The 27,002-nt window shown below is 39.0% G+C and overlaps 1 protein-coding gene and 1 long non-coding RNA gene across 7 annotated transcripts in view; one reads left to right on the top strand and one right to left on the bottom strand.

Moving 5' to 3' along the window:
• LOC127004253 (cleavage stimulation factor subunit 1-like) overlaps nucleotides 1-27,002 on the bottom strand; it is a 42,895-nt gene that overhangs the window by 244 nt on the left and 15,649 nt on the right. For 5 of the 6 annotated variants that reach the window (XM_050871815.1, XM_050871820.1, XM_050871821.1 and 2 more), the window contains one exon: nucleotides 21,445-22,011. The gene's annotated coding sequence lies outside the window, so the exon portion shown is untranslated. Of the gene's footprint in view, nucleotides 1-21,047; nucleotides 22,012-27,002 lie in introns of those variants that run through there. The other variant, XM_050871816.1, reaches the window with a different exon arrangement.
• LOC127004255 (uncharacterized) lies at nucleotides 1,178-17,032 on the top strand. Its single transcript, XR_007757721.1, has 3 exons — nucleotides 1,178-1,315; nucleotides 11,446-11,758; nucleotides 16,490-17,032. It is a non-coding gene; the product is annotated as an uncharacterized LOC127004255 (long non-coding RNA).

Here is a 27,002-nt window from a genome sequence, read left to right as displayed (position 1 = left end):
TTTCTCATTTTTCTTGCTTAGAGGGAGTGGCCTTTAAGAAACATGTTCCCCGCAGCTACCACCAGCGGGTTAAACAAAGCAGGTTTCCATTACAATTAAATATTTCCAAAAAAACAAAGAGATTACAGGTTTTCACGAGTCTCCGTTCCAGATGCAGAGGTCTTGAAAAACTATCACCGGCATCACAAAACAGTACACAAGAATCCCAGCACACTCAATCAACCAATCAATAATGGCATACGCAGGGGGGCACGTCGCTTCACCCACCCTACGACACTTGACCCAGGAGTGTCAGCTGAGGTAAGGGAAACTAATCCCATCACTTATACCTCCTTACTGGGATATAATAATAATAATAATCTTTTGTATATAGACATAGAAATAACTCCATTGGACTTGATATTCTGCTGAGGCAATACTACAGCATGTTTAAGGCAGCAGCAACATACCTAGTTGATATATTAATGAAAACCTTGTAATTTATAAGTAAATCTTGGTGATAAATTTACAAAGAACAAAATACCTGGCCGATATATTAAATGAAAACCTTGTAAATATATAGGTACAGAAGACTGAGAATATGTTTGAAGGGAGGAGGAGGAGGAGGAGGAGGAGGAGGGAGGGAAGAGAAGAAAGGGAAAGGAAGGGAAAGGAGAAGAAAAGGAAGGGAAAGGAGAAGAAAAGGAAGGGAAAGGAAGAGAAGGAAAGGAAGGGAAAGGAAGAGAAGGAAGGGAAAGGAAGAGAAGAAAAGGAAGGGAAAGGAAGAGAAGAAAAGGAAGGGAAAGGAAGAGAAGAAAAGGAAGGGAAAGGAAGAGAAGAAAAGGAAGGGAAAGGAAGAAAAGGAAGGGAAAGGAGAAGAAAAGGAAGGGAAAGGAAGAGAAGAAAATGAAAGAAGAAGAAAAGAAAGGAAATGAGAAGAAAAGGAATTGAAAGGAAGAGAAGAAAAGGAAAGGAAAGGAAGAGAAAAGGAAGGAAAGGAGACGAAAAGGACGGGAAAGTAAGAGAAGGCAGAAAATAACAAAATAAGGGTAGAAAGAAAGAGGCGGAAGGTAGAGAATGGATGAAAAGAAGGGAGAGGAAAATAATAAGAGAAGAGGAACAAGGGAAGAGAAGGAAGCGAAGCAAGAATACGAAATATATTACAACTTAAAACATTGCAAGATATTAGTAAAGAAAACCTTGGTAACAGTTAATCAAATACCTGGTTGATAAAAGTGAAAACCTTGTTAGTATATATAAGTAAATCTTGGTGATAAATTTGCAAAGAACAAAATACCTGGCTGAAATATTAAATGAAAACCTTGCAAATATATAGGTACAGAAGACTGAGAATATGTTTGAAGGAGGAGGAGAAGGAAGAGGAAGAGGAGGAGGAGGAGGAGGAGGAGGAAGAGAAGAAAGGAAAGGAAGGAAAGGAGAAGAAAAGGAAGGAAAGGAGAAGAAAAGGAAGGAAAGGAAGAGAAAAAGGAAGGAAAGGAAGAGAAGGAAAGGAAGGAAAGGAAGAGAAGGAAGGAAAGGAAGAGAAGAAAAGGAAGGGAAAGGAAGAGAAGAAAAGGAAGGAAAGGAAGAGAAGAAAAGGAAGGAAAGGAAGAGAAGAAAAGGAAGGAAAGGAAGAGAAGGAAGGAAAGGAGAAGAAAAGGAAGGGAAAGGAAGAGAAGAAAATTAAGGGAAAGAAGAAGAAAAGAAAGGAAAGGAGAAGAAAAGGAAGGGAAAGGAAGAGAAGAAAAGGAAAGGAAAGGAAGAGAAAAGGAAGGGAAAGGAAGAGAAAGGGAAGGGAAAGGAAGAGAAGGAAGAAAATAACAAAATAAGGGTAGAAAGAAAGAGGAATGTAGAGAATGGAAGAAAAGAAGGGAGAGGAAAATACTAAGAGAAGAGGAACAAGGGAAGAGAAGGAAGGGAAGGAAGAAGAGGAAATATATTACAAATGAAAACCTTGCAATATATTAGTAAAGAAAACCTTGGTAACAGTTAATCAAATACCTGGTTGATAAAAGTGAAAACCTTGTTAGTATATATAAGTAAATCTTGGTGATAAATTTGCAAAGAACAAAATACCTGGCTGAAATATTAAATGAAAACCTTGCAAATATATAGGTACAGAAGACTGAGAATATGTTTGAAGGGAGGAGGAGAAGGAAGAGGAAGAGGAGGAGGAGGAGGAGGAGGAGGAGGGAGGGAAGAGAAGAAAGGGAAAGGAAGGGAAAGGAGAAGAAAAGGAAGGGAAAGGAAGAGAAAAAAAGGAAGGGAAAGGAAGAGAAGGAAAGGAAGGGAAAGGAAGAGAAGGAAGGGAAAGGAAGAGAAGAAAAGGAAGGGAAAGGAAGAGAAGAAAAGGAAGGGAAAGGAAGAGAAGAAAAGGAAGGGAAAGGAAGAGAAGAAAAGGAAGGGAAAGGAAGAGAAGAAAAGGAAGGGAAAGGAAGAGAAGAAAATTAAGGGAAAGAAGAAGAAAAGAAAGGGAAAGGAGAAGAAAAGGAAGGGAAAGGAAGAGAAGAAAAAGAAGGGAAAGGAAGAGAAAAGGAAGGGAAAGGAAGAGAAAGGGAAGGGAAAGGAAGAGAAGGAAGAAAATAACAAAATAAGGGTAGAAAGAAAGAGGAATGTAGAGAATGGAAGAAAAGAAGGGAGAGGAAAATACTAAGAGAAGAGGAACAAGGGAAGAGAAGGAAGGGAAGGAAGAAGAGGAAATATATTACAAATGAAAACCTTGCAATATATTAGTAAAGAAAACCTTGGTAACAGTTAATCAAATACCTGGTTGATAAAAGTGAAAACCTTGTTAGTATATATAAGTAAATCTTGGTGATAAATTTGCAAAGAACAAAATACCTGGCTGAAATATTAAATGAAAACCTTGCAAATATATAGGTACAGAAGACTGAGAATATGTTTGAAGGGAGGAGGAGAAGGAAGAGGAAGAGGAGGAGGAGGAGGAGGAGGGAGGGAAGAGAAGAAAGGGAAAGGAAGGGAAAGGAGAAGAAAAGGAAGGGAAAGGAAGAGAAAAAAAGGAAGGGAAAGGAAGAGAAGGAAAGGAAGGGAAAGGAAGAGAAGGAAGGGAAAGGAAGAGAAGAAAAGGAAGGGAAAGGAAGAGAAGAAAAGGAAGGGAAAGGAAGAGAAGAAAAGGAAGGGAAAGGAAGAGAAGAAAAGGAAGGGAAAGGAAGAGAAGGAAGGGAAAGGAGAAGAAAAGGAAGGGAAAGGAAGAGAAGAAAATTAAGGGAAAGAAGAAGAAAAGAAAGGGAAAGGAGAAGAAAAGGAAGGGAAAGGAAGAGAAGAAAAAGAAGTGAAAGGAAGAGAAAAGGAAGGGAAAGGAAGAGAAAGGGAAGGGAAAGGAAGAGAAGGAAGAAAATAACAAAATAAGGGTAGAAAGAAAGAGGAATGTAGAGAATGGAAGAAAAGAAGGGAGAGGAAAATACTAAGAGAAGAGGAACAAGGGAAGAGAAGGAAGGGAAGGAAGAAGAGGAAATATATTACAAATGAAAACCTTGCAATATATTAGTAAAGAAAACCTTGGTAACAGTTAATCAAATACCTGGTTGATAAAAGTGAAAACCTTGTTAGTATATATAAGTAAATCTTGGTGATAAATTTGCAAAGAACAAAATACCTGGCTGAAATATTAAATGAAAACCTTGCAAATATATAGGTACAGAAGACTGAGAATATGTTTGAAGGGAGGAGGAGAAGGAAGAGGAAGAGGAGGAGGAGGAGGGAGGGAAGAGAAGAAAGTGAAAGGAAGGGAAAGGAGAAGAAAAGGAAGGGAAAGGAGAAGAAAAGGAAGGGAAAGGAAGAGAAAAAAAGGAAGGAAAGGAAGAGAAGGAAAGGAAGGAAAGGAAGAGAAGGAAGGAAAGGAAGAGAAGAAAAGGAAGGAAAGGAAGAGAAGAAAAGGAAGGAAAGGAAGAGAAGAAAAGGAAGGGAAAGGAAGAGAAGAATAGGAAGAAAGGAAGAGAAGGAAGGGAAAGGAGAAGAAAAGGAAGGGAAAGGAAGAGAAGAAAATTAAGGGAAAGAAGAAGAAAAGACAGGTAAAGGAGAAGAAAAGGAAGGGAAAGGAAGAGAAGAAAAAGAAGGGAAAGGAAGAGAAAAGGAAGGAAAGGAAGAGAAAGGAAGGAAAGGAAGAGAAGGAAGAAAATAACAAAATAAGGGTAGAAAGAAAGAGGAATGTAGAGAATGGAAGAAAAGAAGGGAGAGGAAAATACTAAGAGAAGAGGAACAAGGGAAGAGAAGGAAGGGAAGGAAGAAGAGGAAATATATTACAAATGAAAACCTTGCAATATATTAGTAAAGAAAACCTTGGTAACAGTTAATCAAATACCTGGTTGATAAAAGTGAAAACCTTGTTAGTATATATAAGTAAATCTTGGTGATAAATTTGCAAAGAACAAAATACCTGGCTGAAATATTAAATGAAAACCTTGCAAATATATAGGTACAGAAGACTGAGAATATGTTTGAAGGGAGGAGGAGAAGGAAGAGGAAGAGGAGGAGGAGGAGGAGGAGGGAGGGAAGAGAAGAAAGTGAAAGGAAGGGAAAGGAGAAGAAAAGGAAGGGAAAGGAGAAGAAAAGGAAGGGAAAGGAAGAGAAAAAAAGGAAGGGAAAGGAAGAGAAGGAAAGGAAGGGAAAGGAAGAGAAGGAAGGGAAAGGAAGAGAAGAAAAGGAAGGGAAAGGAAGAGAAGAAAAGGAAGGGAAAGGAAGAGAAGAAAAGGAAGGGAAAGGAAGAGAAGAAAAGGAAGGGAAAGGAAGAGAAGAAAAGGAAGGGAAAGGAAGAGAAGAAAATTAAGGGAAAGAAGAAGAAAAGAAAGGGAAAGGAGAAGAAAAGGAAGGGAAAGGAAGAGAAGAAAAAGAAGGGAAAGGAAGAGAAAAGGAAGGGAAAGGAAGAGAAAGGGAAGGGAAAGGAAGAGAAGGAAGAAAATAACAAAATAAGGGTAGAAAGAAAGAGGAATGTAGAGAATGGAAGAAAAGAAGGGAGAGGAAAATACTAAGAGAAGAGGAACAAGGGAAGAGAAGGAAGGGAAGGAAGAAGAGGAAATATATTACAAATGAAAACCTTGCAATATATTAGTAAAGAAAACCTTGGTAACAGTTAATCAAATACCTGGTTGATAAAAGTGAAAACCTTGTTAGTATATAAAGTAAATCTTGGTGATAAATTTGCAAAGAACAAAAGACCTGGCTTAAATATTAAATTAAAACCTTTCAAATATATAGGTACAGAAGACTGATAATATGTTTGAATGGAGGAGGAGAAGGAAGAGGAAGAGAAGGAGGAGGAGGAGGAGGAGGGAAGAGAAGAAAGGAAAGGAAGGAAAGGAGAAGAAAAGGAAGGAAAGGAGAAGAAAAGGAAGGAAAGGAAGAGAAAAAAAGGAAGGAAAGGAAGAGAAGGAAAGGAAGGAAAGGAAGACAAGGAAGGGAAAGGAATAGAAGAAAAGGAAGGGAAAGGAAGAGAAGAAAAGGAAGAGAAGAAAAGGAAGGGAAAGGAAGAGAAGAAAAGGAAGGAAAGGAAGAGAAGGAAGGAAAGGAGAAGAAAAGGAAGGAAAGGAAGAGAAGAAAATTAAGGAAAGAAGAAGAAAGAAAGGGAAAGGAGAAGAAAAGGAAGGAAAGGAAGAGAAGAAAAGAAGGGAAAGGAAGAGAAAAGGAAGGACAGGAAGAGAAAGGGAAGGGAAAGGAAGAGAAGGAAGAAAATAACAAAATAAGGGTAGAAAGAAAGAGGAATGTAGAGAATGGAAGAAAAGAAGGAGAGGAAAATACTAAGAGAAGAGGAACAAGGAAGAGAAGGAAGGAAGGAAGAAGAGGAAATATATTACAAATGAAAACCTTGCAATATATTAGTAAAGAAAACCTTGGTAACAGTTAATCAAATACCTGGTTGATAAAAGTGAAAACCTTGTTAGTATATATAAGTAAATCTTGATAAATTTGCAAAGAACAAAATACCTGGCTGAAATATTAAATGAAAACCTTGCAAATATATAGGTACAGAAGACTGAGAATATGTTTGAAGGAGGAGGAGGAAGAGGAAGAGGAGGAGGAGGAGGAGGAGGAGGGAAGAGAAGAAAGGGAAAGGAAGGGAAAGGAGAAGAAAAGGAAGGGAAAGGAGAAGAAAAGGAAGGAAAGGAAGAGAAAAAGGAAGGAAAGGAAGAGAAGGAAAGGAAGGAAAGGAAGAGAAGGAAGGAAAGGAAGAGAAGAAAAGGAAGGAAAGGAAGAGAAGAAAAGGAAGGAAAGGAAGAGAAGAAAATGAAGGGAAAGGAAGAGAAGAAAAGGAAGGGAAAGGAAGAGAAGGAAGGGAAAGGAGAAGAAAAGGAAGGAAAGGAAGAGAAGAAAATTAAGGGAAAGAAGAAGAAAAGAAAGGGAAAGGAGAAGAAAAGGAAGGAAAGGAAGAGAAGAAAAGAAGGGAAAGGAAGAGAAAAGGAAGGAAAGGAAGAGAAAGGGAAGGGAAAGGAAGAGAAGGAAGAAAATAACAAAATAAGGGTAGAAAGAAAGAGGAATGTAGAGAATGGAAGAAAAGAAGGGAGAGGAAAATACTAAGAGAAGAGGAACAAGGAAGAGAAGGAAGGAAGGAAGAAGAGGAAATATATTACAAATGAAAACTTGCAATATATTAGTAAAGAAAACCTTGGTAACAGTTAATCAAATACCTGGTTGATAAAAGTGAAAACCTTGTTAGTATATAAGGTAAATTTGGTGATAAATTTGCAAAGAACAAAATACCTGGCTGAAATATTAAATGAAAACCTTGCAAATATATAGGTACAGAAGACTGAGAATATGTTTGAAGGAGGAGGAGAAGGAAGAGGAAGAGGAGGAGGAGGAGGAGGAGGAGGGAAGAGAAGAAAGGAAAGGAAGGAAAGGAGAAGAAAAGGAAGGAAAGGAGAAGAAAAGGAAGGAAAGGAAGAGAAAAAAGGAAGGAAAGGAAGAGAAGGAAAGGAAGGGAAAAGGAAGAGAAGGAAGGAAAGGAAGAGAAGAAAAGGAAGGGAAAGGAAGAGAAGAAAAGGAAGGAAAGGAAGAGAAGAAAAGGAAGGGAAAGGAAGAGAAGAAAAGGAAGGAAAGGAAGAGAAGGAAGGAAAGGAGAAGAAAAGGAAGGAAAGGAAGAGAAGAAAATTAAGGGAAAGAAGAAGAAAAGAAAGGGAAAGGAGAAGAAAAGGAAGGGAAAGGAAGAGAAGAAAAAGAAGGGAAAGGAAGAGAAAAGGAAGGGAAAGGAAGAGAAAGGGAAGGGAAAGGAAGAGAAGGAAGAAAATAACAAAATAAGGGTAGAAAGAAAGAGGAATGTAGAGAATGGAAGAAAAGAAGGGAGAGGAAAATACTAAGAGAAGAGGAACAAGGGAAGAGAAGGAAGGGAAGGAAGAAGAGGAAATATATTACAAATGAAAACCTTGCAATATATTAGTAAAGAAAACCTTGGTAACAGTTAATCAAATACCTGGATAAAAGTGAAAACCTTGTTAGTATATATAAGTAAATCTTGGTGATAAATTTGCAAAGAACAAAATACCTGGCTGAAATATTAAATGAAAACCTTGCAAATATATAGGTACAGAAGACTGAGAATATGTTTGAAGGGAGGAGGAGAAGGAAGAGGAAGAGGAGGAGGAGGAGGAGGAGGGAGGGAAGAGAAGAAAGGGAAAGGAAGGGAAAGGAGAAGAAAAGGAAGGGAAAGGAGAAGAAAAGGAAGGGAAAGGAAGAGAAGGAAAGGAAGGGAAAGGAAGAGAAGGAAAGGAAGGGAAAGGAAGAGAAGGAAGGGAAAGGAAGAGAAGAAAAGGAAGGGAAAGGAAGAGAAGAAAAGGAAGGGAAAGGAAGAGAAGAAAAGGAAGGGAAAGGAAGAGAAGAAAAGGAAGGGAAAGGAAGAGAAGGAAGGGAAAGGAGAAGAAAAGGAAGGGAAAGGAAGAGAAGAAAATTAAGGGAAAGAAGAAGAAAAGAAAGGGAAAGGAGAAGAAAAGGAAGGGAAAGGAAGAGAAGAAAAAGAAGGGAAAGGAAGAGAAAAGGAAGGGAAAGGAAGAGAAAGGGAAGGGAAAGGAAGAGAAGGAAGAAAATAACAAAATAAGGGTAGAAAGAAAGAGGAATGTAGAGAATGGAAGAAAAGAAGGGAGAGGAAAATACTAAGAGAAGAGGAACAAGGGAAGAGAAGGAAGGGAAGGAAGAAGAGGAAATATATTACAAATGAAAACCTTGCAATATATTAGTAAAGAAAACCTTGGTAACAGTTAATCAAATACCTGGTTGATAAAAGTGAAAACCTTGTTAGTATATATAAGTAAATCTTGGTGATAAATTTGCAAAGAACAAAATACCTGGCTGAAATATTAAATGAAAACCTTGCAAATATATAGGTACAGAAGACTGAGAATATGTTTGAAGGGAGGAGGAGAAGGAAGAGGAAGAGGAGGAGGAGGAGGAGGGAGGGAAGAGAAGAAAGTGAAAGGAAGGGAAAGGAGAAGAAAAGGAAGGGAAAGGAGAAGAAAAGGAAGGGAAAGGAAGAGAAAAAAGGAAGGAAAGGAAGAGAAGGAAAGGAAGGAAAGGAAGAGAAGGAAGTGAAAGCAATAGAAGAAAAGGAAGTGAAAGTAAGAGAAGAAAAGGAAGGGAAAGGAAGAGAAGAAAAGGAAGGGAAAGGAAGAGAAGAAAAGGAAGGGAAAGGAAGAGAAGGAAGGAAAGGAGAAGAAAAGGAAGGGAAAGGAAGAGAAGAAAATTAAGGAAAGAAGAAGAGAAGAAAGGGAAAGGAGAAGAAAAGGAAGGGAAAGGAGAAGAAAAGGAAGGGAAAGGAAGAGAAAAGGAAGGGAATGGAAGAGAAAGGTAAGGGAAAGGAAGAGAAGGAAGAAAATAAAAAAATAAGGGTAGAAAGAAAGAGGAAATGTAGAGAATGGAAGAAAAGAAGGAGAGGAAAATACTAAGAGAAGAGGAACAAGGGAAGAGAAGGAAGGAAGGAAGAAGAGGAAATATATTACAAATGAAAACCTTGCAATATATTAGTAAAGAAAACTTGGTAACAGTTAATCAAATACCTGGTTGATAAAAGTGAAAACCTTGTTAGTATATATTAGTAAATCTTGGTGATAAATTTGCAAAGAACAAAATACCTGGATGAAATATTAAATGAAAACCTTGAAAATATATAGGTACAGAAGACTGAGAATATGTTTGAAGGGAGGAGGAGAAGGAAGAGGAAGAGGAGGAGGAGGAGGAGGAGGAGGGAGGGAAGAGAAGAAAGGGAATGAAAGGAAAAGACAACTAAAGGAAGGGAAAGGAAGAGAAGAAAAGGAAGGGAAAGAAGAGAAGGAAAGGAAGGGAAAGGAAGAAAAGGAAGGGAAAGGAAGAGAAGAAAAGGAAGGAAAAGGAAGAGAAGAAAAGGAAGGGAAAGGAAGAAAAGAAAAGGAAGGGAAAGAAAGAGAAGAAAAGGAAGGGAAAGGAAGAGAAGAAAAGGAAGGGAAAGGAAGAGAAGAAAAGGAAGGGAAAGGAAGAGAAGAAAAGGAAAGGAGAAGAAAAGGAAGGAAAGGAAGAGAAGAAAAGAAGGGAAAGGAAGAGAAAAGGAAGGAAAGGAAGAGAAAGGAAGGGAAAGGAAGAGAAGGAAGAAAATAACAAAATAAGGGTAGAAAGAAAGAGGAATGTAGAGAATGGAAGAAAAGAAGGAGAGGAAAATACTAAGAGAAGAGGAACAAGGAAGAGAAGGAAGGGAAGGAAGAAGAGGAAATATATTACAAATGAAAACCTTGCAATATATTAGTAAAGAAAATGGTAATAGTTAATCAAATACCTGGTTGATAAAAGTGAAAACCTTGTTAGTATATATATAAGTAAATCTTGGTGATAAATTTGCAAAGAACAAAATACCTGGCTGAAATATTAAATGAAAACCTTGCAAATATATAGGTACAGAAGACTGAGAATATGTTTGAAGGGAGGAGGAGAAGGAAGAGGAAGAGGAGGAGGAGGAGGAGGAGGAGGAGGGAGGGAAGAGAAGAAAGGGAAAGGAAGGGAAAGGAGAAGAAAAGGAAGGGAAAGGAGAAGAAAAGGAAGGGAAAGGAAGAGAAAAAAAGGAAGGGAAAGGAAGAGAAGGAAAGGAAGGGAAAGGAAGAGAAGGAAGTGAAAGGAAGAGAAGAAAAGGAAGGGAAAGGAAGAGAAGAAAAGGAAGGGAAAGGAAGAGAAGAAAAGGAAGGGAAAGGAAGAGAAGAAAAGGAAGGGAAAGGAAGAGAAGGAAGGGAAAGGAGAAGAAAAGGAAGGGAAAGGAAGAGAAGAAAATTAAGGGAAAGAAGAAGAAAAGAAAGGGAAAGGAGAAGAAAAGGAAGGGAAAGGAAGAGAAGAAAAAGAAGGGAAAGGAAGAGAAAAGGAAGGGAAAGGAAGAGAAAGGAAGGAAAGGAAGAGAAGTAAGAAAATAACAAAATAAGGTTAGAAAGAAAGTTGACTGTAGAGAATGGAAGAAAAGAAGGGAGAGGAAAATACTAAGAGAAGAGGAACAAGGGAAGAGAAGGAAGGGAAGGAAGAAGAGGAAATATACAAATGAAAATTTTGCAATATATTAGTAAAGAAAATGGTAACAGTTAATCAAATACCTGGTTGATAAAAGTGAAAACCTTGTTTGTATATATAAGTAAATCTGGTGATAAATTTGCAAAGAACAAAATACCTGGCTGAAATATTAAATGAAAACTTGCAAATATATAGGTACAGAAGACTGAGAATATGTTTGAAGGAGGAGGAGAAGGAAGAGGAAGAGGAGGAGGAGGAGGAGGAGGAGAGGAAGAGAAAAAAGGAAAGGAAGGGAAAGGAGAAGAAAAGGAAGGGAAAGGAGAAGAAAGGGAAGTGACAGGAAGAGAAAAAAAGGAAGGGAAAGGAAGAGAAGGAAAGGAAGGGAAAGGAAGAGAAGGAATGGAAAGGAATAGAAGAAAATGAATGGAAAGTAAGATAAGAAAATGAATTCAAAGGAAGAGAAGAAAAGGAATGGAAAGGAAGAGAAGAAAAGTAAGGGAAAGGAATAGAAGAAAATGAAGGTAAAGGAATAGAAGGAACGGAAAGGATAAGAAAAGGAAGGAAAGGAAGAGAAGAAAATTAAGGGAAAGAAGAAGAAAAGAAAGGGAAAGGAGAAGAAAAGGAAGGGAAAGGAGAAGAAAAGGAAGGGAACGGAAGAGAAATGGAAGGAAAGGAAGAGAAAGGGAAGGAAAGGAAGAGAAGGAAGAAAATAACAAAATAAGGGTAGAAAGAAAGAGGAATGTAGAGAATGGAAGAAAAGAAGGGAGAGGAAAATACTAAGAGAAGAGGAACAAGGGAAGAGAAGGAAGGGAAGGAAGAAGAGGAAATATATTACAAATGAAAACCTTGCAATATATTAGTAAAGAAAACCTTGGTAACAGTTAATCAAATACCTGGTTGATAAAAGTGAAAACCTTGTTAGTATATAAGTAAATCTTGGTGATAAATTTGCAAAGAACAAAATACCTGGCTGAAATATTAAATGAAAACCTTGCAAATATATAGGTACAGAAGACTGAGAATATGTTTGAAGGGAGGAGGAGAAGGAAGAGGAAGAGGAGGAGGAGGAGGAGGAGGAAGGGAAGAGAAGAAAGGGAAAGGAGAAGAAAAGGAAGGGAAAGGAGAAGAAAAGGAAGGGAAAGGAAGAGAAAAAAAGGAAGGGAAAGGAAGAGAAGGAAAGGAAGGGAAAGGAAGAGAAGGAAGGGAAAGGAAGAGAAGAAAAGGAAGGGAAAGGAAGAGAAGAAAAGGAAGGGAAAGGAAGAGAAGAAAAGGAAGGGAAAGGAAGAGAAGAAAAGGAAGGGAAAGGAAGAGAAGGAAGGTAAAGGAGAAGAAAAGGAAGGGAAAGGAAGAGAAGAAAATTAAGGGAAAGAAGAAGAAAAGAAAGGGAAAGGAGAAGAAAAGGAAGGGAAAGGAAGAGAAGAAAAAGAAGGGAAAGGAAGAGAAAAGGAAGGGAAAGGAGAAGAAAAGGAAGGGAAAGGAAGAGAAGGAAGAAAATAACAAAATAAGGGTAGAAAGAAAGAGGAGGAATGTAGAGAATGGAAGAAAAGAAGGGAGAGGAAAATACTAAGAGAAGAGGAACAAGGGAAGAGAAGGAAGGGAAGGAAGAAGAGGAAATATATTACAAATGAAAACCTTGCAATATATTAGTAAAGAAAATTGGTAACAGTTAATCAAATACCTGGTTGATAAAAGTGAAAACTTGTTAGTATATATAAGTAAATCTTGGTGATAAATTTGCAAAGAACAAAATACCTGGATGAAATATTAAATGAAAACCTTGCAATTATTTAGGTACAGAAGACTGAGAATATGTTTGAAGGAGGAGGAGAAGGAAGAGGAAGAGGAGGAGGAGGAGGAGGGAGGAAGAGAAGAAAGGAAAGGAAGGAAAGGAAAAGAAAAGGAAGGGAAAGGAGAAGAAAAGGAAGGAAAGGAAGAGAAAAAGGAAGGGAAAGGAAGAGAAGGAAAGGAAGGAAAGGAAGAGAAGGAAGGAAAGGAAGAGAAGAAAAGGAAGGAAAGGAAGAGAAGAAAAGGAAGGAAAGGAAGAGAAGAAAAGGAAGGGAAAGGAAGAGAAGAAAAGTAAGGGAAAGGAAGGGAAAGGAGAAGAAAAGGAAGGGAAAGGAAGAGAAGAAAATTAAGGAAAGAAGAAGAAAAGAAAGGGAAAGGAGAAGAAAAGGAAGGAAAGGAAGAGAAGAAAAGAAGGGATAGGAAGAGAAAAGGAAGGGAAAGGAAGAGAAAGGGAAGGGAAAGGAAGAGAAGGAAGAAAATAACAAAATAAGGGTAGAAAGAAAGAGGAATGTAGAGAATGGAAGAAAAGAAGGAGAGGAAAATACTAAGAGAAGAGGAACAAGGGAAGAGAAGGAAGGAAGGAAGAAGAGGAAATATATTACAAATGAAAACCTTGCAATATATTAGTAAAGAAAACTTGGTAACAGTTAATCAAATACCTGGTTGATAAAAGTGAAAACCTTGTTAGTATATATAAGTAAATCTTGGTGATAAATTTGCAAAGAACAAAATACCTGGCTGATATATTAAATGAAAACCTTGCAAATATATAGGTACAGAAGACTGATAATATGTTTGAAGGGAGGAGGAGGAGGAGGAGGGAGGGAAGAGAAGAAAGGAAAAGGAAGGGAAAGGAGAAAAAAAGGAAGGGAAAGGAGAAAAAAAGGAAGGAAAAGGAAGAGAAGAAAAGGAAGGGAAAGAAAGAGAAGAAAAGGAAGGGAGAGGAAGAGAAGAAAAGGAAGGAAGTAGAAGAAAAGGAAGGGAAAGGAAGAGAAGAAAAGGAAGGAAAGGAAGAGAAGAAAAGGAAGGAAAGGAAGAGAAGAAAAGGAAGGAAAGGAAGAGAAGAAAAGGAAGGAAAGGAAGAAAAGGAAGGGAAAGGAGAAGAAAAGGAAGGGAAAGGAAGAGAAGAAAATTAAGGAAAGAAGAAGAAAAGAAAGGGAAAGGAGAAGAAAAGGAAGGGAAAGGAAGAGAAGAAAAGGAAAGGACAGGAAGAGAAAAGGAAGGAAAAGGAAGAGAAAGGGAAGGAAAGGAAGAGAAGGAAGAAAATAACAAAATAAGGGTAGAAAGAAAGAGGAATGTAGAGAATGGAAGAAAAGAAGGGAGAGGAAAATACTAAGAGAAGAGGAACAAGGAAGAGAAGGAAGGGAAGGAAGAAGAGGAAATATATTACAAATGAAAACCTTGCAATATATTAGTAAAGAAAACCTTGGTAACAGTTAATCAAATACCTGGTTGATAAAAGTGAAAACCTTGTTAGTATATATAAGTAAATCTTGGTGATAAATTTGCAAAGAACAAAATACCTGGCTGAAATATTAAATGAAAACCTTGCAAATATATAGGTACAGAAGACTGAGAATATGTTTGAAGGGAGGAGGAGAAGGAAGAGGAAGAGGAGGAGGAGGAGGAGGAGGGAGGGAAGAGAAGAAAGGGAAAGGAAGGGAAAGGAGAAGAAAAGGAAGGGAAAGGAGAAGAAAAGGAAGGGAAAGGAAGAGAAAAAAAGGAAGGGAAAGGAAGAGAAGGAAAGGAAGGGAAAGGAAGAGAAGGAAGGGAAAGGAAGAGAAGAAAAGGAAGGGAAAGGAAGAGAAGAAAAGGAAGGGAAAGGAAGAGAAGAAAAGGAAGGGAAAGGAAGAGAAGAAAAGGAAGGGAAAGGAAGAGAAGAAAAGGAAGGGAAAGGAGAAGAAAAGGAAGGGAAAGGAAGAGAAGAAAATTAAGGGAAAGAAGAAGAAAAGAAAGGGAAAGGAGAAGAAAAGGAAGGGAAAGGAAGAGAAGAAAAAGAAGGGAAAGGAAGAGAAAAGGAAGGGAAAGGAAGAGAAAGGGAAGGGAAAGGAAGAGAAGGAAGAAAATAACAAAATAAGGGTAGAAAGAAAGAGGAATGTAGAGAATGGAAGAAAAGAAGGGAGAGGAAAATACTAAGAGAAGAGGAACAAGGGAAGAGAAGGAAGGGAAGGAAGAAGAGGAAATATATTACAAATGAAAACCTTGCAATATATTAGTAAAGAAAACCTTGGTAACAGTTAATCAAATACCTGGTTGATAAAAGTGAAAACCTTGTTAGTATATATAAGTAAATCTTGGTGATAAATTTGCAAAGAACAAAATACCTGGCTGAAATATTAAATGAAAACCTTGCAAATATATAGGTACAGAAGACTGAGAATATGTTTGAAGGTAGTAGGATAAGGAAGAGGAAGAGGAGGAGGAGGAGGAGGAGGAGGAAGAGAAGAAAGGAAAGGAAGGAAAGGAGAAGAAAAGGAAGGGAAAGGAGAAGAAAAGGAAGGGAAAGGAAGAGAAAAAAAGGAAGGGAAAGGAAGAGAAGGAAAGGAAGGGAAAGGAAGAGAAGGAAGGGAAGGAAGAGAAGAAAAGGAAGGAAAGGAAGAGAAGAAAAGGAAGGAAAGGAAGAGAAGAAATGGAAGGGAAAGGAAGAGAAGAAAAGGAAGGAAAGGAAGAGAAGGAAGGGAAAGGAGAAGAAAAGGAAGGGAAAGGAAGAGAAGAAAATTAAGGGAAAGAAGAAGAAAAGAAAGGGAAAGGAGAAGAAAAGGAAGGAAAGGAAGAGAAGAAAAGAAGGAAAGTAAGAGAAAATGAAGGTAAAGGAAGAGAAATGGAAGGGAAAGGAAGAGAAGGAAGAAAATAACAAAATAAGGGTAGAAAGAAAGAGGAATGTAGAGAATGGAAGAAAAGAAGGGAGAGGAAAATACTAAGAGAAGAGGAACAAGGGAAGAGAAGGAAGGGAAGGAAGAAGAGGAAATATATTACAAATGAAAACCTTGCAATATATTAGTAAAGAAAACCTTGGTAACAGTTAATCAAATACCTGGTTGATAAAAGAGAAAACCTTGTAATTTATAAGTAAATCTTGGTGATAAATTTGCAAAGAACAAAATACCTGGCTGATATATTAAATGAAAACCTTGCAAATATATAGGTACAGAAGACTGAGAATATGTTTGAAGGGAGGAGGAGGAGGAGGAAGAGGAGGAGGAGGAGGGAGGGAAGAGAAGAAAGGAAAGGAAGGAAAGGAGAAGAAAAGGAAGGAAAAGAGAAGAAAAGGAAGGGAAAGGAAGAGAAGAAAAGGAAGGGAAAGGAAGAGAAGGAAAGGAAGGGAAAGGAAGAGAAGGAAGGGAAAGGAAGAGAAGAAAAGGAAGGGAAAGGAAGAGAAGAAAAGGAAGGGAAAGGAAGAGAAGGAAGGGAAAGGAGAAGAAAAGGAAGGGAAAGGAAGAGAAGAAAAGGAAAGGAAAGGAAGAGAAAAGGAAGGGAAAGGAAGAAAAGAAAAGGAAGGTAAAGAAGAAGAAAAGGAAGGGAAAGGAGAAGAAAAGGAAGGGAAAGGAAGAGAAGAAAAGGAAAGGAAGAGAAAAGGAAGGGAAAGGAAGAGAAGGAAGGGAAAGGAAGAGAAGGAAGAAAATAACAAAATAAGGGTAGAAAGAAAGAGGAATGTAGAGAATGGAAGAAAAGAAGGGAGAGGAAAATACTAAGAGAAGAGGAACAAGGGAAGAGAAGGAAGGGAAGGAAGAAGAGGAAATATATTACAAATGAAAACCTTGCAATATATTAGTAAAGAAAACCTTGGTAACAGTTAATCAAATACCTGGTTGATAAAAGTGAAAACCTTGTTAGTATATATAAGTAAATCTTGGTGATAAATTTGCAAAGAACAAAATACCTGGCTGAAATATTAAATGAAAACCTTGCAAATATATAGGTACAGAAGACTGAGAATATGTTTGAAGGGAGGAGGAGAAGGAAGAGGAAGAGGAGGAGGAGGAGGAGGAGGGAGGGAAGAGAAGAAAGTGAAAGGAAGGGAAAGGAGAAGAAAAGGAAGGGAAAGGAGCAGAACAGGAAGGAAAGGAAGAGAAAAAAAAGGAAGGGAAAGGAAGAGAAGGAAAGGAAGGGAAAGGAAGAGAAGGAACGGAACGGACGAGAAGATAAGGCAGGGAAAGGAAGAGAAGAAAAGGAAGGAAAGGAAGAGAAGAAAAGGAAGGAAAGGAAGAGAAGAAAAGGAAGGGAAAGGAAGAGAAGAAAAGGAAGGGAAAGGAAGAGAAGGAAGGGAAAGGAGAAGAAAAGGAAGGGAAAGGAAGAGAAGAAAATTAAGGGAAAGAAGAAGAAAAGAAAGGGAAAGGAGAAGAAAAGGAAGGGAAAGGAAGAGAAGAAAAAGAAGGGAAAGGAAGAGAAAAGGAAGGGAAAGGAAGAGAAAGGGAAGGGAAAGGAAGAGAAGGAAGAAAATAACAAAATAAGGGTAGAAAGAAAGAGGAATGTAGAGAATGGAAGAAAAGAAGGGAGAGGAAAATACTAAGAGAAGAGGAACAAGGGAAGAGAAGGAAGGGAAGGAAGAAGAGGAAATATATTACAAATGAAAACCTTGCAATATATTAGTAAAGAAAACCTTGGTAACAGTTAATCAAATACCTGGTTGATAAAAGTGAAAACCTTGTTAGTATATATAAGTAAATCTTGGTGATAAATTTGCAAAGAACAAAATACCTGGCTGAAATATTAAATGAAAACCTTGCAAATATATAGGTACAGAAGACTGAGAATATGTTTGAAGGGAGGAGGAGAAGGAAGAGGAAGAGGAGGAGGAGGAGGAGGAGGAGGGAAGAGAAGAAAGGAAAGGAAGGAAAGGAGAAGAAAAGGAAGGAAAGGAGAAGAAAAGGAAGGGAAAGGAAGAGAAAAAAGGAAGGAAAGGAAGAGAAGGAAAGGAAGGAAAGGAAGAGAAGGAAGGAAAGGAAGAGAAGAAAAGGAAGGAAAGGAAGAGAAGAAAAGGAAGGAAAGGAAGAGAAGAAAAGGAAGGGAAAGGAAGAGAAGAAAAGTAAGGGAAAGGAAGAGAAGAAAAGGAAGTGAAAGGAATAGAAGGAAGGGAAAGGATAAGAAAAGGAAGGTAAAGGAAGAGAAGAAAATTAAGGGAAAGAAGAAGAAAAGAAAGGGAAAGGAGAAGAAAAGGAAGGAAAGGAAGAGAAGAAAAAGAAGGGAAAGGAAGAGAAAAGGAAGGGAAAGGAAGAGAAAGGGAAGGGAAAGGAAGAGAAGGAAGAAAATAACAAAATAAGGGTAGAAAGAAAGAGGAATGTAGAGAATGGAAGAAAAGAATGGAGAGGAAAATACTAAGAGAAGAGGAACAAGGTAAGAGAAGGAAGGAAGGAAGAAGAGGACATCTATTACAAATGAAAACCTTGCAATATATTAGTAAAGAAAACCTTGGTAACAGTTAATCAAATACCTGGTTGATAAAAGTGAAAACCTTGTTAGTATATATAAGTAAATCTTGGTGATAAATTTGCAAAGAACAAAATACCTGGCTGAAATATTAAATGAAAACCTTGCAAATATATAGGTACAGAAGACTGAGAATATGGTTGAAGGGAGGAGGAGGAGGAGGAGGAAGAGGAGGAGGAGGAGGGAGGGAAGAGAAGAAAGAAAAAGGAAGGGAAAGGAGAAGAAAAGGAAGGAAAAGGAAGAGAAGAAAAGGAAGGGAAAGGAAGAAAAGAAAAGGAAGGGAAAGAAGAAGAAAAGGAAGGTAAAGGACGAGAAGAGAAGGAAAGGAAGGGAAAGGAAGGGAAAGGAAGAGAAGAAAAGGAAGGGAAAGGAAGAGAAGAAAAGGAAGGGAAAGGAAGAGAAGAAAAGGAAGGAAAAGGAAGAGAATAAAAGGAATGGAAAGGAAGACAAGTAAGGTAAAGGACAAGACAAGGAAGGAAAGGAAGAGAAGAAAATTAAGGGAAAGAAGAAGAAAAGAAAGGGAAAGGAGAAGAAAAGGAAGGGAAAGGAAGAGAAGAAAAAGAAGGGAAAGGAAGAGAAAAGGAAGGGAAAGGAAGAGAAAGGGAAGGGAAAGGAAGAGAAGGAAGAAAATAACAAAATAAGGGTAGAAAGAAAGAGGAATGTAGAGAATGGAAGAAAAGAAGGGAGAGGAAAATACTAAGAGAAGAGGAACAAGGGAAGAGAAGGAAGGGAAGGAAGAAGAGGAAATATATTACAAATGAAAACCTTGCAATATATTAGTAAAGAAAACCTTGGTAACAGTTAATCAAATACCTGGTTGATAAAAGTGAAAACCTTGTTAGTATATATAAGTAAATCTTGGTGATAAATTTGCAAAGAACAAAATACCTGGCTGAAATATTAAATGAAAACCTTGCAAATATATAGGTACAGAAGACTGAGAATATGTTTGAAGGGAGGAGGAGAAGGAAGAGGAAGAGGAGGAGGAGGAGGAGGAGGGAGGGAAGAGAAGAAAGGGAAAGGAAGGGAAAGGAGAAGAAAAGGAAGGGAAAGGAGAAGAAAAGGAAGGGAAAGGAAGAGAAAAAAAGGAAGGGAAAGGAAGAGAAGGAAAGGAAGGGAAAGGAAGAGAAGGAAGGGAAAGGAAGAGAAGAAAAGGAAGGGAAAGGAAGAGAAGAAAAGGAAGGGAAAGGAAGAGAAGAAAAGGAAGGGAAAGGAAGAGAAGAAAAGGAAGGGAAAGGAAGAGAAGGAAGGGAAAGGAGAAGAAAAGGAAGGGAAAGGAAGAGAAGAAAATTAAGGGAAAGAAGAAGAAAAGAAAGGGAAAGGAGAAGAAAAGGAAGGGAAAGGAAGAGAAGAAAAAGAAGGGAAAGGAAGAGAAAAGGAAGGAAGAGAAAGGGAAGGGAAAGGAAGAGAAGGAAGAAAATAACAAAATAAGGGTAGAAAGAAAGAGGAATGTAGAGAATGGAAGAAAAGAAGGGAGAGGAAAATACTAAGAGAAGAGGAACAAGGGAAGAGAAGGAAGGGAAGGAAGAAGAGGAAATATATTACAAATGAAAACCTTGCAATATATTAGTAAAGAAAACCTTGGTAACAGTTAATCAAATACCTGGTTGATAAAAGTGAAAACCTTGTTAGTATATATAAGTAAATCTTGGTGATAAATTTGCAAAGAACAAAATACCTGGCTGAAATATTAAATGAAAACCTTGCAAATATATAGGTACAGAAGACTGAGAATATGTTTGAAGGGAGGAGGAGAAGGAAGAGGAAGAGGAGGAGGAGGAGGAGGAGGGAAGAGAAGAAAGGGAAAGGAAGGGAAAGGAGAAGAAAAGGAAGGGAAAGGAGAAGAAAAGGAAGGGAAAGGAAGAGAAAAAAAGGAAGGGAAAGGAAGAGAAGGAAAGGAAGGGAAAGGAAGAGAAGGAAGGGAAAGGAAGAGAAGAAAAGGAAGGGAAAGGAAGAGAAGAAAAGGAAGGGAAAGGAAGAGAAGAAAAGGAAGGGAAAGGAAGAGAAGAAAAGGAAGGGAAAGGAAGAGAAGGAAGGGAAAGGAGAAGAAAAGGAAGGGAAAGGAAGAGAAGAAAATTAAGGGAAAGAAGAAGAAAAGAAAGGGAAAGGAGAAGAAAAGGAAGGGAAAGGAAGAGAAGAAAAAGAAGGGAAAGGAAGAGAAAAGGAAGGGAAAGGAAGAGAAAGGGAAGGGAAAGGAAGAGAAGGAAGAAAATAACAAAATAAGGGTAGAAAGAAAGAGGAATGTAGAGAATGGAAGAAAAGAAGGTAGAGGAAAATACTAAGAGAAGAGGAACAAGGGAAGAGAAGGAAGGGAAGGAAGAAGAGGAAATATATTACAAATGAAAACCTTGCAATATATTAGTAAAGAAAACCTTGGTAACAGTTAATCAAATACCTGGTTGATAAAAGTGAAAACCTTGTTAGTATATATAAGTAAATCTTGGTGATAAATTTGCAAAGAACAAAATACCTGGCTGAAATATTAAATGAAAACCTTGCAAATATATAGGTACAGAAGACTGAGAATATGTTTGAAGGGAGGAGGAGAAGGAAGAGGAAGAGGAGGAGGAGGAGGAGGAGGAGGAAGAGAAGAAAGGAAAGGAAGGAAAGGAGAAGAAAAGGAAGGAAAGGAGAAGAAAAGGAAGGGAAAGGAAGAGAAAAAGGAAGGGAAAGGAAGAGAAGGAAAGGAAGGGAAAGGAAGAGAAGGAAGGGAAAGGAAGAGAAGAAAAGGAAGGGAAAGGAAGAGAAGAAAAGGAAGGGAAAGGAAGAGAAGAAAAGGAAGGGAAAGGAAGAGAAGAAAAGGAAGGGAAAGGAAGAGAAGAAAAGGAAGGGAAAGGAAGAGAAGGAAGGGAAAGGAGAAGAAAAGGAAGGGAAAGGAAGAGAAGAAAATTAAGGGAAAGAAGAAGAAAAGAAAGGGAAAGGAGAAGAAAAGGAAGGGAAAGGAAGAGAAGAAAAAGAAGGGAAAGGAAGAGAAAAGGAAGGGAAAGGAAGAGAAAGGGAAGGGAAAGGAAGAGAAGGAAGAAAATAACAAAATAAGGGTAGAAAGAAAGAGGAGGAATGTAGAGAATGGAAGAAAAGAAGGGAGAGGAAAATACTAAGAGAAGAGGAACAAGGGAAGAGAAGGAAGGGAAGGAAGAAGAGGAAATATATTACAAATGAAAACCTTGCAATATATTAGTAAAGAAAACCTTGGTAACAGTTAATCAAATACCTGGTTGATAAAAGTGAAAACCTTGTTAGTATATAAGAAAACCTACCTAGTTGACAGAACAGTAATGGCACATAGTAAATATAGTACCCAGTTCATACAATAATAGTACCTAGTTGACATAATAGTACTGAAAACCTTTGCTTTCTATCATACACCCATACAGCAGGTAAAATCACATACACACCTTTCGTAGAGCTGCCCTGCCGCCAATACTCCATCCCGGGTCACTTGTACAGGCGCCGTAACCAGGTCAGTTCAGTGCAGTGTAGTTCGGAGGGAGTGCCTTTGCAGCGGACCCTCTAAATGGTCTTCTTGTGCCTGGCTGAATTTTAAGCGATTCTTCCAAAAGTCTTGAGTATATTTAATTTCCTCCCTTCTGTTTGTTTCCAGTTCTGTTTGGAGGGTTGCCTTTGCCCCTCTAAATGGTCTTCTTGTGCTTGGTTGTGCTGCCTTCTCTTCTCTGATTTTTAAGCGATTCTTCCAAAAGTCTTGAGTATATTTAATTTCCTCCCTTCTGTTTGTTTCCAGTTCTGTTTGGAGGGTTGCCTTTGCCCCTCTAAATGGTCTTCTTGTGCTTGGTTGTGCTGCCTTCTCTTCTCTGATTTTTAAGCGATTCTTCTAAAATTCTTGAGTATATTTAATATCCTCCCTTCTGATAAAGTTTACAGTTCAGTTCAGTGCAGTTCGGAGCCTCCACTTCTTGATTTTCTTGTGCCTGGTTGAGTGCTGCCGTCTCTTCTCAGATTTTAAGCGATTCTTCCAAAATTCTTGCATATATTTAATTTCCTTCCTTCTGTTTATGCATGTTTCAAGTTTCTTGATTAAAGCTGCAATATGGTAGTAGTAGTAGTAGTAGTAGTAGTAGTAGTAGTAGCAGTAGTAGTAGTAGTCTGTGTAAAAGGGAGGGGTCCAGTAACCTGTGTATTGTAAAAGAGGTCAGTTTTCTTTTCTTCTCTTCTTCCCCATTCTTCTGATCAGGTCTTTCTTGACTTCACAGTCTTATTGCTTCTTTACATAACAATAGTTCTAAAATGTCCACCTTGTTTTCTTGGTATGGCTGTGCTAGTATTGTGTGCAGTAGCATGTCGTGGTAGGTATTGGGTGTTGTAATCTTCTGTTTCTGCCCCTTACATGTTGTGTCAGGGCAACTGTGGAAGAAGGAGAATAAGAGTTATAGGCTGGTATTACAAGACACTTTGCCATATCACATCAGCTATTTCTAAAGGGCAAAGAGGGGATCCATCAGGTTCTAAAGGTTCCTGGTACAGAAGAAGGGTCAGACTACCACCAGGGTCATAAAACTATCCCTGGAAATGCCCACAACTCCTACAAAAGCCTTGGCAAATATGTGTGTTCAGATTGGGAACATCTAGTGCCAAACCTCGGCCTCTTCTTGTGAAACAAACAGACACTGAAGCTAAGAAAACTTTATTCAAAAACATCAAAAACTTGCGTGCCAGCCCTTTGTATAAATCAGTGAGGGTTACCCATGACCTTACTAAGAGAGAGAGAGATCACGAGGCAGCCTTATGGAATGAGGCAAAAAACCTGTACACTGCAGGGAAAGGGAAACATATAGTGGTTGGGCCACCATGGCACAGAAGGATTGTGAAAGTAAGGGGACACCAAAATCCAGCGGAGACCGAGAACTCAGCCTCCTCAAACACGGCCTAAATAAACTACCAAAGGACAATAGTACTCTAAGTTCAGTAGACATTAAGGATATTCTCATTATGTTTAGTAACGTAGATATTTTTAGTTTAGATAAGAGGCTTGAATTAAAATGCAGACTGGGGAAAATGGAGAGAACACCTCAGGTAATAGCCCTCCAAGAAGTTAAACCAAAACACTACAGGTATGACAGAACTACTGCCGAATACTCTCTGGAAGGATATGATATCATTGAACAAAATTTACACAATGAAATAGGGAGGGCTTAATTATATATATCAAGAAGGGCATGAAATATAATACAGTTGAATTGAAGGTCAATTATAATGAATACTGTGGCATTGAAATGGTATGCTGTGGTGCAAAATTATTGATTATGTCTGTCTATAGAAGTCCAAACAGTGACATGGACAATAACAATAGTTTGCTCCAGCTGATGAAGGAAGTGATAGCAGCGTGCAATATAAAGTATTAATAGGGGACTTTAATCTTCCTCAAGTCAAATGGAACAACTACACCACAGAAACTGGAGCAACAGAATTTAGCACACTGTTTGTTGAAAAGGTACGTGATTGTTTTTTCACCCAACATGTTGAGGACGTAACACGGATAAGAGGAGGCAACACAGGCAATACACTTGATTTGATATTCAGCAATGATGACTCAATAGTAGATGATATTGTGTTAGATACACCGCTTGGAAAAAGTGACCATGCTTGCATTACTTTTGCTGTAGCCACACACGAACTAGAGGACAGAAGTAAGAGACAAGTGTACATGTACGAGAAGGCAGACTATCAACTTATGAAAAATCGTCTCAATATAGATTGGGAAGAGTTTTTGTCACAGGAAATAACCGTCGATTACAAATGGAAGAAATTTATTAACAAATTGCAGGAGGTTGTGGAAGAGTGTGTACCTAAGAAACATATTGGAGATATAGAAAAGATGAGGAAAAGAACAAACGAGTCATTGCCAATGAGTGACAAGCTGTGGTCAAAAATAAAGAGAAAACAACGGTTATGGGAAATGCTAAAGAAAAAAAGACAGGAAAACAACACAACTATGGCAGTGGATATTGAGAAGGAGTACAGAAGAATAAACAATCAGGTTAGACACCAAACAAGAAATGCTGTGAAACTCAAAGAAAGAGAAATAGCGAAGAATATTAAAGAGAACCCCAAAATCTTCTGGAAATATGTGATGTCCAAGACAAGAACCAAATCACGGATTGGAGACTTATATAAGGATGAGGAGAAAATTGAAAAAGCAACAAGTGATACAGAAAAGGCAGATATATTATCTGAACAGTTTGCTGGGGGTTTTATTAATGAACCTGATGGAAACTTACCAGTAGCTGACATCAAAGAGGCCCCAAGATTTGATAATGTGGAAATAACACAGGATAAAATAAGGAAGGTAATAGAAAACCTTAAAAGAAACAAGTCACCTGGACCTGACGGGATACACCCTAGGATCATAAAGGAATTGAAGGAGACACTGCTGGAGCCTTTGAGGATACTATACAGCAGTTCATTGCAGGATGGTGTGGTACCAGAAGACTGGAGGGTAGCTCACATCACAGCCATTTTGACAAAGTGGAATAAATGTGATCCAGGCAACTATAGGCCGGTCAGCCTTACTAGTATATTCTGCAAGATGATGGAGTCACTTTTGAGAGAGGAAATTATTGCACACATGAAAATGAACAATCTCTTTAGTAATAAGCAATTTGGCTTCATCTCGGGCAGATCGACGGTGCTGCAACTTATCAAAGTGCTTGACGCATGGACTGAGGCTCTTGACGAGGGGCTGGCTGTGGATGTGGTTTACCTGGATTTCATGAAGGCCTTTGACAGAGTCCCACATAAGAGATTAATGAAGAAAGTCTCCAGCTATAGAGTGGAAGGCAAGGTGCTCAGATGGATTCATAGTTTTTTGACTGGTCGGAAGCAGAGGGTCCTGGTCAATGGCGAGGCATCAGCATGGAAGGACGTGACAAGTGGAGTGCCACAGGGCTCGGTGCTGGGTCCTTTGCTATTTGTAATGTTTATAAATGACCTGCCGGATTCAGTCAAACATGACAGCCAAGTGTTCCTGTATGCAGACGACACTAAGATTTTTAGAAAGATAAAGGAAAGGGAAGATTGTGACAAGCTGCAAGAGGACCTAGATGAGCTCAAAGGATGGACAGAAAAATGGCTCATGAATTTTCACCCAGACAAAAGTAAACACATGAGGATTGGGCAATCAGAAATTGAGGACAAAGTTTATAATATGTACAGTAAAATCAATAAGATCAGGGCAGAAAAGGACATAGGTGTGGTCATTGATAACAAGCTCATGTTCTCAGACCACCTGGCCGAAAAAATTAACAAGGCGAATAACATTGTGGGGCTGATAAGAACTTTTATTCACCTTGACCCTGCAGTATTCAAGACACTCTACACTGCATTGGTAAGACCCCATTTAGAATATGCCAACCAGGTATGGAGTCCACACCTGGTGAAGGATGTTGAGGCTGTGGAGAACGTGCAGCGAAGAGCAACGAAGCTGGTGCCTTGCCTGAAAGACCTGCCATATGGAGAGAGACTGAGACAGCTTGAGTTGCCCACACTGGCATATAGAAGATCCCATGGAGACCAAATTGAAACTTTTAAAATTGTAACCAGGAAATATGATATAGATTGTACAGAGGGACTTTTTGATTTAAGGGAAGATAGCACCACACGGGGAAACTCTAAGAAAATCTTTAAACCAAGAGCTAGGCTGAATGTTCGGAAGTTTTCATTCCCCAACCGGGTGGTTAATACCTGGAACAGTTTGCCAGAGTGGGTAGTGAACGCTGACTCAGTAGAGAGTTTTGAGGCAAAACTCGATAAATTTTGGAAAAATCAAGAACAAAAATTTTCATATAGAGCACAAAGTCACCACGCGCAGCCCACACAGTGTTCAGGCTGCTGAACTGGAGCCACAGGCCACTTAAGGCCTCTTCCAGGGAATCTTCTGTATCTGTGAGTATCTGTGAGTGTTCTTGGGCGGGGAAATGTCTTGTAATGCGACCCATAGACACGGTCCCATCACGCAGATGGCTTGCCAGGTAACAAAATACGTAACACTGTCCCTGAACACACGTCACATGCCTTCCCCGCCCGTCACAATGCGTAGACGTAACACAATACCATACAGCACCGTGACGAAGCTATATAGTGTGGCAGGTTACGAAATGATAACGTAACACTAGTCTAGGATATGAAATCACTGTTTCTGGCACTGCGTAACACCTTCAACCCGTCACACGCCTCCCTGACCGTCACCTTAATGCGTAGACGTAACACAGTACCATACATCACCGTGACGAAGCTGTATAGTGTTGCAGGTAACGATATAATAACGTAACACTAGTCTAGGGTACCCAAACAGCCATTGGCACTGCGTAACACTTGCAACCCGTCACACGCCTCCCTGACCATCACCTCAAGACGTAGCCGTAACACAGCACAGAGGAGCACAGTAACACAGCTGTAGAGTTAGTCACGCATGCAAATAACAACGTGTAAGTCTCTCACCTCAAAATATATATTAATCACGGCGCTGCCAAGACTGCCCGGCGGTCACCTCAACACTGGACGCCACACAGCCCTATTACGCACTTATATCATTGACCCAGCAATAATATAATGACTCACAGCACTGTCTCACCTCAAATTACACTCCACAAGTCCCTGGCAAGCTCGTGGAGGCAAGAAATAGTGGGAGCCAGCGGGGCCATGGTGTGGGGTTGACAGGTGGCCATGACTGTGTGGACGCGAAGACTCCCAGCCAATCAGCGCACAGGAAGCTCCGGGCAGCCAATCAGAGCACAGAATAGGGACGCTGCCCTCTCCCGCCAAAGCCAAATATATATTATAGTTATTTCCAAGCCTGTTTTAAGCCTTACAATGTTACTATGGCTTTCCGGGAGGTTAGAATTAGTCTTTGCACACTTTAATTATGGTTTTCTTGGAGCTTTGAAGGTTTAGAGGCGTGAGTGTGAAGGAGCGAGAAACTGTCGGGTCCGTACACACATATATAGTTATTTCCAAGCCTGTTTTAAGCCTTACAATGTTACTATGGCTTTTCGGGAGGCTACTTATAGTCTTTGCACACTTTAATTATGGTTTTCTACGAGTCTTGAAGGTTAAGAGGCGTGTGTGTGAAGGTGCGAGAAATTGGCGGCAAAGATTCTTATGAGGGAAGCCGTCCTTTGCACCGCGACCAAGCCTGTTTAAGCCTTACACTCTTACTATGGCTTTCCAAGAGGTTACTTTTAGTCTTTGCACACTTTAATTATGGTTTTCTACGAGTCTTGAAGGTTAAGAGGCGTGTGTGTGAGGGAGCGAGATTTTGGCGCCAAAGTTGCAATGAGGGGGAAGCTGCTGACCTGGTGCCGCGACCAATCACAGAGCAGGAAAAAAAGGCGGGGAGC

Source organism: Eriocheir sinensis, chromosome 27 (assembly GCF_024679095.1).
Source record: "Eriocheir sinensis breed Jianghai 21 chromosome 27, ASM2467909v1, whole genome shotgun sequence".
Taxonomy (NCBI): domain Eukaryota; kingdom Metazoa; phylum Arthropoda; class Malacostraca; order Decapoda; family Varunidae; genus Eriocheir; species Eriocheir sinensis.
This window is presented reverse-complemented; position numbering and strand designations above follow the sequence as displayed.